This window comes from Oncorhynchus keta, chromosome 27, assembly GCF_023373465.1.
Source record: "Oncorhynchus keta strain PuntledgeMale-10-30-2019 chromosome 27, Oket_V2, whole genome shotgun sequence".
Lineage (NCBI taxonomy): Eukaryota > Metazoa > Chordata > Actinopteri > Salmoniformes > Salmonidae > Oncorhynchus > Oncorhynchus keta.
The window spans coordinates 5,519,785-5,530,186 of NC_068447.1; the positions used below are offsets into that span (position 1 = coordinate 5,519,785).

At 51.1% G+C, this 10,402-nt stretch overlaps 1 protein-coding gene and 1 long non-coding RNA gene across 28 annotated transcripts in view; one reads left to right on the forward strand and one right to left on the reverse strand.

Moving 5' to 3' along the window:
• Window positions 1-10,402, forward strand: part of lama5 (laminin, alpha 5) — a 418,234-nt gene that overhangs the window by 102,866 nt on the left and 304,966 nt on the right. The gene's annotated exons all lie outside the window — the stretch shown is intronic.
• On the reverse strand, window positions 2,338-4,333 carry LOC127912375 (uncharacterized). Of its 24 annotated transcripts, none has more exons than XR_008082120.1 (4): window positions 4,020-4,333; window positions 3,375-3,933; window positions 3,074-3,331; window positions 2,338-3,030 (listed from the first exon to the last, which is right to left on the reverse strand). It is a non-coding gene; the product is annotated as an uncharacterized LOC127912375 (long non-coding RNA). The 24 variants fall into 24 exon arrangements; XR_008082112.1 differs by having other exon boundaries at window positions 3,375-3,976; XR_008082121.1 differs by having other exon boundaries at window positions 3,375-3,761; window positions 3,805-4,333.

Genomic DNA, 10,402 nt, shown 5'->3' on the forward strand with positions numbered 1-10,402 from the left:
ATATCAGAGCTTGAGTTCCGTATATCAGAGCTTGAGTTCCGTATATCAGAGCTGGAGTTCCGTATATCAGAGCTTGAGTTCCGTATATCAGAGCTTGAGTTCCGTATATCAGAGCTGGAGTTCCGTATATCAGAGCTTGAGTTCCGTATATCAGAGCTTGAGTTCCGTATATCAGAGCTTGTGAAAAGGATTCCAGAAGTGTGTGACGATGAGTAGCAACTGTACCCACGTCTCTCCCCTGGTGTGTTTAGTTACGGTCAGAGATCCTGTGCAGTGTGGATTAGGACATGGCACCTGTCTATACACATAGACACAACACACACACACACACACACACACACACACACACACACACACACACACACACACACACACACACACACACACACACACACACACACACACACACACAGACACAGACACAGACACAGACACACACAGACAAACATACACCCACACACACAGACACACACACACACAGACAAACATACACCCACACACACACACACACACACACACACACACACACACACACACACACACACACACACACACACACACACACACACACACACACACACACACACACACACACACACACACACACACACACACACACACACACACACACACACACACACACACACACACACACACACACACACACACACACACACACACACACACACACACACACACACAGACACACACACACACACACACACACACACACACACACACACACACACACACACACACACACACACACACACACACACACACACACACACACACATAGACACACAGACACACAGACACACACACACACACACACACACACACACACACACACACACACACACACACACACACACACACACACACACACACACACACACACACACACACACACACACACACACACACACACACACACACACACACAGGTACTGTAGATAGACAGACATACGAGTGTAAAGACAGATGGACACCTACAGTAGCTGGGGCTTAGATGAGAATAAAGCAACTAGAAGACTACCTGCCCAACGACCGTCATCTTTCCACAGTGGCCCCATGTTCCTCATACCCTTCCCCCTCGCTGAAGGCCTCTTCACTACTTCCACTAAGCCTTGTTCCATTGTTTCCTCTCCTGGTCCCCTGTTCCCGGGCCCCAGAGAGAGGCAAGACCCGACATGCCAGCATGCCTCTCCTCCTCTCCTTATGTATTCAATATTCCTTCCTGTGGAGAAACTGGGCCTGTCATCTGGAGGGAAAACCTGTCTTCCTGTGGAGAGACTGGGCCTGTCATCTGGAGGGAAAACCTGTCTTCCTGTGGAGAAACTGGGCCTGTCATCTGGAGGGAAAACCTGTCTTCCTGTGGAGAAACTGGGCCTGTCATCTGGAGGGAAAACCTGTCTTCCTGTGGAGAAACTGGGCCTGTCATCTGGAGGGAAAACCTGTCTTCCTGTGGAGAGACTGGGCCTGTCATCTGGAGGGAAAACCTGTCTTCCTGTGGAGAGACTGGGCCTGTCATCTGGAGGGAAAACCTGTCTTCCTGTGGAGAGACTGGGCCTGTCATCTGGAGGGAAAACCTGTCTTCCTGTGGAGAAACTGGGCCTGTCATCTGGAGGGAAAACCTGTCTTCCTGTGGAGAAACTGGGCCTGTCATCTGGAGGGAAAACCTGTCTTCCTGTGGAGAGACTGGGCCTGTCATCTGGAGGGAAAACCTGTCTTCCTGTGGAGAGACTCATGCCATTATATTTGAAAATACCATAATATTTCCCTGTCAGAACTTCATGCGATGATGCGTGGTGATTTCCCCTCTCTCATTTTAACGGGTTTTATCGTGGTATGTTCGAGAGGACTTTGTAACTGTCGACAACATGTCATTGGAGTGCAGATCCGTGCATAGACTCTAGAACCCCAGGAACAGGAACTCTACAACCCCAATGAGAGGAACTCTAGAACCCCAATGATAGGAACTCTACAACCCCAGGGACAGGAACTCTACAACCCCAGGGACAGGAACTCTACAACGCCAGGGACAGGAACTCTACAACCCCAGGGACAGGAACTCTACAACCCCAGGGACAGGAACTCTAGAACCCCGGGACAGGAACTCTAGAACCTCAGGGACAGGAACTCTACAACCCCAGGGACAGGAACTCTAGAACCCCGGGACAGGAACTCTAGAACCTCAGGGACAGGAACTCTAGAACCCCGGGACAGGAACTCTAGAACCCCGGGACAGGAACTCTAGAACCCCAGGGACAGGAACTCTACAACCCCAGGGACAGGAACTCTAGAACCCCAGGGACAGGAACTCTACAACCCCAGGGACAGGAACTCTACAACCCCAGGGACAGGAACTCTAGAACCCCGGGACAGGAACTCTAGAACCCCAGGGACAGGAACTCTACAACCCCAGGGACAGGAACTCTAGAACCCCGGGACAGGAACTCTAGAACCCCAGGGACAGGAACTCTAGAACCCCGGGACAGGAACTCTAGAACCCCAGGGACAGGAACTCTAGAACCCCAGGGACAGGAACTCTAGAACCCCAAGGTGAATAGTACAGGCTCCATTGATCCCTTATTTGATGTCACCTGTTAAATCCACTTCAATCAGTGTAGAGATGAAGACCTGATTGGTTCTAGTCTGTCTCCAGAGGAGGGTAAAGGGAGACCTGATTGGTTCTAGTCTGTCTCCAGAGGAGGGTAAAGGGAGACCTGATTGGTTCTAGTCTGTCTCCAGGGTATGGTAAAGGGAGACCTGATTGGTTCTAGTCTGTCTCCAGAGGAGGGTAAAGGGAGACCTGATTGGTTCTAGTCTGTCTCCAGAGGAGGGTAAAGGGAGACCTGATTGGTTCTAGTCTGTCTCCAGAGGAGGGTAAAGGGAGACCTGATTGGTTCTAGTCTGTCTCCAGAGGAGGGTAAAGGGAGACCTGATTGGTTCTAGTCTGTCTCCAGAGGAGGGTAAAGGGAGACCTGATTGGTTCTAGTCTGTCTCCAGAGGAGGGTAAAGGGAGACCTGATTGGTTCTAGTCTGTCTCCAGGGTATGGTAAAGGGAGACCTGATTGGTTCTAGTCTGTCTCCAGGGTATGGTAAAGGGAGACCTGATTGGTTCTAGTCTGTCTCCAGAGGAGGGTAAAGGGAGACCTGATTGGTTCTAGTCTGTCTCCAGAGGAGGGTAAAGGGAGACCTGATTGGTTCTAGTCTGTCTCCAGAGGAGGGTAAAGGGAGACCTGATTGGTTCTAGTCTGTCTCCAGAGGAGGGTAAAGGGAGACCTGATTGGTTCTAGTCTGTCTCCAGAGGAGGGTAAAGGGAGACCTGATTGGTTCTAGTCTGTCTCCAGGGGAGGGTAAAGGGAGACCTGATTGGTTCTAGTCTGTCTCCAGAGGAGGGTAAAGGGAGACCTGATTGGTTCTAGTCTGTCTCCAGAGGAGGGTAAAGGGAGACCTGATTGGTTCTAGTCTGTCTCCAGAGGAGGGTAAAGGGAGACCTGATTGGTTCTAGTCTGTCTCCAGAGGAGGGTAAAGGGAGACCTGATTGGTTCTAGTCTGTCTCCAGGGTATGGTAAAGGGAGACCTGATTGGTTCTAGTCTGTCTCCAGGGTATGGTAAAGGGAGACCTGATTGGTTCTAGTCTGTCTCCAGGGTATGGTAAAGGGAGACCTGATTGGTTCTAGTCTGTCTCCAGGGTATGGTAAAGGGAGACCTGATTGGTTCTAGTCTGTCTCCAGAGGAGGGTAAAGGGAGACCTGATTGGTTCTAGTCTGTCTCCAGGGTATGGTAAAGGGAGACCTGATTGGTTCTAGTCTGTCTCCAGAGGAGGGTAAAGGGAGACCTGATTGGTTCTAGTCTGTCTCCAGAGGAGGGTAAAGGGAGACCTGATTGGTTCTAGTCTGTCTCCAGAGGAGGGTAAAGGGAGACCTGATTGGTTCTAGTCTGTCTCCAGAGGAGGGTAAAGGGAGACCTGATTGGTTCTAGTCTGTCTCCAGGGTATGGTAAAGGGAGACCTGATTGGTTCTAGTCTGTCTCCAGAGGAGGGTAAAGGGAGACCTGATTGGTTCTAGTCTGTCTCCAGAGGAGGGTAAAGGGAGACCTGATTGGTTCTAGTCTGTCTCCAGAGGAGGGTAAAGGGAGACCTGATTGGTTCTAGTCTGTCTCCAGAGGAGGGTAAAGGGAGACATGATTGGTTCTAGTCTGTCTCCAGAGGTTTGACAGCTGTCTCTCTGGCTCGGCATCACTCAAGCTGCTTTGAGGAGCTCGGTTCCACACGGGTCGACAGAGTAGACAGACAAGACATAGATATTGTCTTGATGAATATATATACTGTACTGTATCCATGTGCTGGGCTGACATTGGTTGTCTTGGACAAGACAGACAGACAGACAGACAGACAGACAGACAGACAGACAGACACAGCTGTGCCTCCATTATTATGTATCCTTAGTATCTCTGTAGAGCCTGAGATACTCCACTGGGGATGACTCAGGATAAGCCGGTCTGTCCGTCCGGGGGGTGCCCGGCAGAGGAACGACTTACTGCAGGGGGAGGGAGGGGGTGAGGCCCTAAGACGTCCACCCACTCAACATCTGTCATAGGACAGGAGATGGGAGGACAGGTGGGAGAGGGGAGGAGTGGAGAGGGATAGGAAGAGGGGGAGGAGAGGAGTGGAGGGGGAGGAGAGGAGAGGAGAGGAGAGGAGAGGAGAGGAGGGGTGGAGGGGGAGGGGAGGGGAGGAGGAGAGGGGATAGGAAGAGGGGGAGGAGAGGAGAGAGGGGAGGGGGAGGAGAGGAAAGGGCAGGATGGGAGAGGGGAGGGGAGGGGAGGGGAGGAGGAGGGAGGAGAGGAAAGGGCAGGATGAGAGAGATGGGAGGGGAGGGGAGGAGGAGGAGGGAGGAGAGGAGAGAGGGGAGGGGGAGGAGAGGAAAGGGCAGGATGGGAGAGGGGAGGGGAGGGGAGGAGGAGGGAGGAGAGGGGAGGAGAGGAAAGGGCAGGACGGGAGAGGGGAGGCGAGGGGAGGGGAGGAGGAGGGAGGAGAGGAGAGAGGGGAGGGGGAGGGTGTAGGAGAGAAGAGGGGAGGGGAGGAGAGGATAGGATATCTATGTCTGCTAAATGACTCACTACTGTAAGTCTCTCCATAAGGGCACAAGGTGAGACCCTAATGCAGACAAAGAAGGCAGATGGTTGAGCTCTGATATTTATTATAACAAAATTGGGGAGGCAAAAGGCAGGTCGGGGACAGGTGGGAGTTCATAAACCAGGTCAGAGTCCAAACATTACCAGGGGATAGGCGGCTCGAGGTCAGGACAGGCAGAGTGGTCAGGCAGGCGGGTTCGGCGCCAGGACAGGCAAGTGTCAAAACCAGGAGGGCTAGGAAAAAGTCAGAGACTGGGATCTAGGAATAAACGCTGGTTGACTTGGCAAAACAAGACGAACTGGCACAGAGAGACAGGAAACACAGGGATAAATACAGTGGTACAGAGAGACAGGACACACGGGGATAAATACACTGGCACAGAGAGACAGGAAACACAGGGATAAATACACTGGTACAGAGAGACAGGACACACAGGGATAAATACACTGGTACAGAGAGACAGGAAACACAGGGATAAATACACTGGCACAGAGAGACAGGAAACACAGGGATAAATACACTGGCACAGAGAGACAGGAAACACAGGGATAAATACACTGGCTCAGAGAGACAGGAAACACAGGGATAAATACACTGGCTCAGAGAGACAGGAAACACAGGGATAAATACACTGGCACAGAGAGACAGGAAACACAGGGATAAATACACTGGCACAGAGAGACAGGAAACACAGGGATAAATACACTGGCTCAGAGAGACAGGAAACACAGGGATAAATACACTGGCACAGAGAGACAGGAAACACAGGGATAAATACACTGGTACAGAGAGACAGGAAACACAGGGATAAATACACTGGTACAGAGAGACAGGAAACACAGGGATAAATACACTGGTACAGAGAGACAGGAAACACAGGGATAAATACACTGGCTCAGAGAGACAGGAAACACAGGGATAAATACACTGGCACAGAGAGACAGGAAACACAGGGATAAATAAACTGGCACAGAGAGACAGGAAACACAGGGATAAATACACTGGCACAGAGAGACAGGAAACACAGGGATAAATACACTGGTACAGAGAGACAGGAAACACAGGGATAAATACACTGGTACAGAGAGACAGGAAACACAGGGATAAATACACTGGTACAGAGAGACAGGAAACACAGGGATAAATACACTGGTACAGAGAGACAGAAAACACAGGGATAAATATACTGGCACAGAGAGACAGGAAACACAGGGATAAATACACTGGCACAGAGAGACAGGAAACACAGGGATAAATACACTGGCACAGAGAGACAGGAAACACAGGGATAAATACACTGGTACAGAGAGACAGGAAACACAGGGATAAATACACTGGTACAGAGAGACAGGAAACACAGGGATAAATACACTGGCTCAGAGAGACAGGAAACACAGGGATAAATACACTGGCACAGAGAGACAGGAAACACAGGGATAAATAAACTGGCACAGAGAGACAGGAAACACAGGGATAAATACACTGGCACAGAGAGACAGGAAACACAGGGATAAATACACTGGTACAGAGAGACAGGAAACACAGGGATAAATACACTGGTACAGAGAGACAGGAAACACAGGGATAAATACACTGGTACAGAGAGACAGGAAACACAGGGATAAATACACTGGTACAGAGAGACAGGAAACACAGATAAATATACTGGCACAGAGAGACAGGAAACACAGGGATAAATACACTGGCACAGAGAGACAGGAAACACAGGGATAAATACACTGGCACAGAGAGACAGGAAACACAGGGATAAATACACTGGTACAGAGAGACAGGAAACACAGGGATAAATACACTGGTACAGAGAGACAGGAAACACAGGGATAAATACACTGGTACAGAGAGACAGGAAACACAGGGATAAATACACTGGTACAGAGAGACAGGAAACACAGGGATAAATACACTGGTACAGAGAGACAGGAAACACAGGGATAAATACACTGGCACAGAGAGACAGGAAACACAGGGATAAATACACTGGTACAGAGAGACAGGAAACACAGGGATAAATACACTGGTACAGAGAGACAGGAAACACAGGGATAAATACACTGGTACAGAGAGACAGGAAACACAGGGATAAATACACTGGTACAGAGAGACAGAAAACACAGGGATAAATATACTGGCACGGAGAGACAGGAAACACAGGGATAAATACACTGGTACAGAGAGACAAGAAACACAGGGATAAATACACTGGTACAGAGAGAGAGGAAACACAGGGATAAATACACTGGCACAGAGAGACAGGAAACACAGGGATAAATACACTGGTACAGAGACAGGAAACACAGTCTTGTCTCTATAGACTTATTCTCAGGAGACTGTCAGCCTGTCTCTCCTGTCTGGTAGTCGTGTCTCTATAGACTTATTCTCAGGAGACTGTAAGCCTGTCTCTCCTGTCTGGTAGTCGTGTCTCTATAGCCTTATTCTCAGGAGACTGTAAGCCTGTCTCTCCTGTCTGGTAGTCTTGTCTCTATAGACTTATTCTCAGGAGACTGTCAGCCTGTCTCTCCTGTCTGGTAGTCGTGTCTCTATAGACTTATTCTCAGGAGACTGTCAGCCTGTCTCTCCTGTCTGGTAGTCTTGTCTCTATATACTTATTCTCAGGAGACTGTCAGCTTGGCTCTCCTGTCTGGTAGTCTTGTATCTATAGACTTATTCGCAGGAGACTGTAAGCCTGTCTCTCCTGTCTGGTAGTCGTGTCTCTATAGACTTATTCTCAGGAGACTGTCAGCCTGTCTCTCCTGTCCGGTAGTCGTGTCTCTATAGACTTATTCTCAGGAGACTGTAAGCCTGTCTCTCCTGTCTGGTAGTCGTGTCTCTATAGACTTATTCTCAGGAGACTGTCAGCCTGTCTCTCCTGTCTGGTAGTTTTGTCTCTATAGACTTATTCTCAGGAGACTGTCAGCCTGTCTCTCCTGTCTGGTAGTCGTGTCTCTATAGACTTATTCTCAGGAGACTGTCAGCCTGTCTCTCCTGTCTGGTAGTCGTGTCTCTATAGACTTATTCTCAGGAGACTGTCAGCCTGTCTCTCCTGTCTGGTAGTCTTGTCTCTATAGACTTATTCTCAGGAGACTGTCAGCCTGTCTCTCCTGTCCGGTAGTCGTGTCTCTATAGACTTATTCTCAGGAGACTGTAAGCCTGTCTCTCCTGTCTGGTAGTCGTGTCTCTATAGACTTATTCTCAGGAGACTGTCAGCCTGTCTCTCCTGTCTGGTAGTCGTGTCTCTATAGACTTATTCTCAGGAGACTGTAAGCCTGTCTCTCCTGTCTGGTAGTCGTGTCTCTATAGACTTATTCTCAGGAGTCTGTCAGCCTGTCTCTCCTGTCTGGTAGTCGTGTCTCTATAGACTTATTCTCAGGAGACTGTCAGCCTGTCTCTCCTGTCTGGTAGTCGTGTCTCTATAGACTTATTCTCAGGAGACTGTCAGCCTGTCTCTCCTGTCTGGTAGTCGTGTCTCTATAGACTTATTCTCAGGAGTCTGTCAGCCTGTCTCTCCTGTCTGGTAGTCGTGTCTCTATAGACTTATTCTCAGGAGACTGTCAGCCTGTCTCTCCTGTCTGGTAGTCTTGTATCTCGTCCATCGGGCAGCTCTCTCTAGCGATTATGTTATTCTGTGGATGATGAGGTTATCTCTCTGACAGAGAGACAGAGTGATGTGACTGGTCAGAGAGACAGTCTCCCTGTCTCCCTGTATCTGATAACACACTGTCCAGGTCCCCTCCCTGTCTCCCTGTATCTGATAACACACTGTCCAGGTCCCCTCCCTGTCTCCCTGTATCTGATAACACACTGTCCAGGTCCCCTCCCTGTCTCCCTGTATCTGATAACACACTGTCCAGGTCCCCTCCCTGTCTCCCTGTATCTGATAACACACTGTCCAGGTCCCCTCCCTGTCTCCCTGTATCTGATAACACACTGTCCAGGTCCCCTCCCTGTCTCCCTGTATCTGATAACACACTGTCCAGGTCCGCTCCCTGTATCTGATAACACACTGTCCAGGTCCCCTCCCTGTCTCCCTGTATCTGAGAACACACTGTGACTTTGCCCTGTGGTCATGTTGCTCTGACCTGGGCGTGCTTTGATCGTCTGGGGTCACTCTCTCCCTGAGGATCTCTCTCTTCCTCTATCTTCCCTTGAGATCAGACTGTCCAGACTGTAAACTCCCTTTGGCCTGTGGCATTCTGACCTGGGCGTGTGTGAGACGGAGTCACCTCCTTCCCTGCCTTCCCTCTCTCTCCCCCTGCCTCGGTTGTCAACAGGCCCATCGATCATCCCTCTGTCCCTCTCCTCTCCTCTCCTCTCCTCTCCTCTCCTCTCCTCTCCTCTCCTCTCCTCTCCTCTTCCCTCCCTCTCCTCTCCTCTCCTCTCTCCCTCTCCTCTCCCTCTCCCTCTCCTCTCCCTCTCCCTCTCTCTCCCTCTCCTCTCCTCTCCTCTCCTCTCCTCTCCTCTCCTCTCCTCTCCTCTCCTCTCCTCTCCTCTCCTCTCCTCTCCTCTCCTCTCCTCTCCTCTCCTCTCCTCTCCTCTCCTCTCCTCTCCTCTCCTCTCCTCTCCTCTCCTCTCCTCTCCTCTCCCTCCCTCCTCCTCTCCTCTCCTCTCCTCTCCTCTCCTCTCCTCTCCTCTCCTCTCCTCTCCTCTCTCCTCTCCTCTCCTCTCCTCTCCTCTCCTCCCTCTCCTCTCCTCTCCTCTCCCTCCCTCCTCCTCTCCTCCTCTCTCCTCTCCCCCTCCTCTCCTCTCCTCTTCCCTCCCCTCCTCTCGTCTCCTCTCCTCTCCTCTTCCCTCCCCCTCTCCTATCCTCCTCCCCTCTTCTCTTCTCTTCTCTTCTCTCCCTCCTCTCCTCTCCTCTCCTCTCCTCTCCTCTCCTCTCCTCTCCTCTCCTCTCTTCCTCAGCTAATCACCATGATAACCTGGGGCAGGATTCAGAAATGCACTACCAACTCCCGAAGGAATGTGTACAGTAATTAACCCCAAAGGGATATTGAGTGTGTGGGTAGGTGCCTGGGTGGGTGGCTGGGTGGGTGGCTGGCTGGCTGGGTAGGTGCCTGGGTGGCTGGCTGGCTGGCTGGCTGGCTGGCTGGCTGGGTGGGTGGCTGGCTGGGTGGCTGGCTGGGTGGGTGGCTGGCTGGGTGGGTGGCTGGCTGGCTGGCTGGGTGGCTGGCTGGGTAGGTGCCTGGGTGGGTGACTGGCTGGCTGGCTGGGTGGGTGGCTGGCTGGTTGGGTGGATGGATG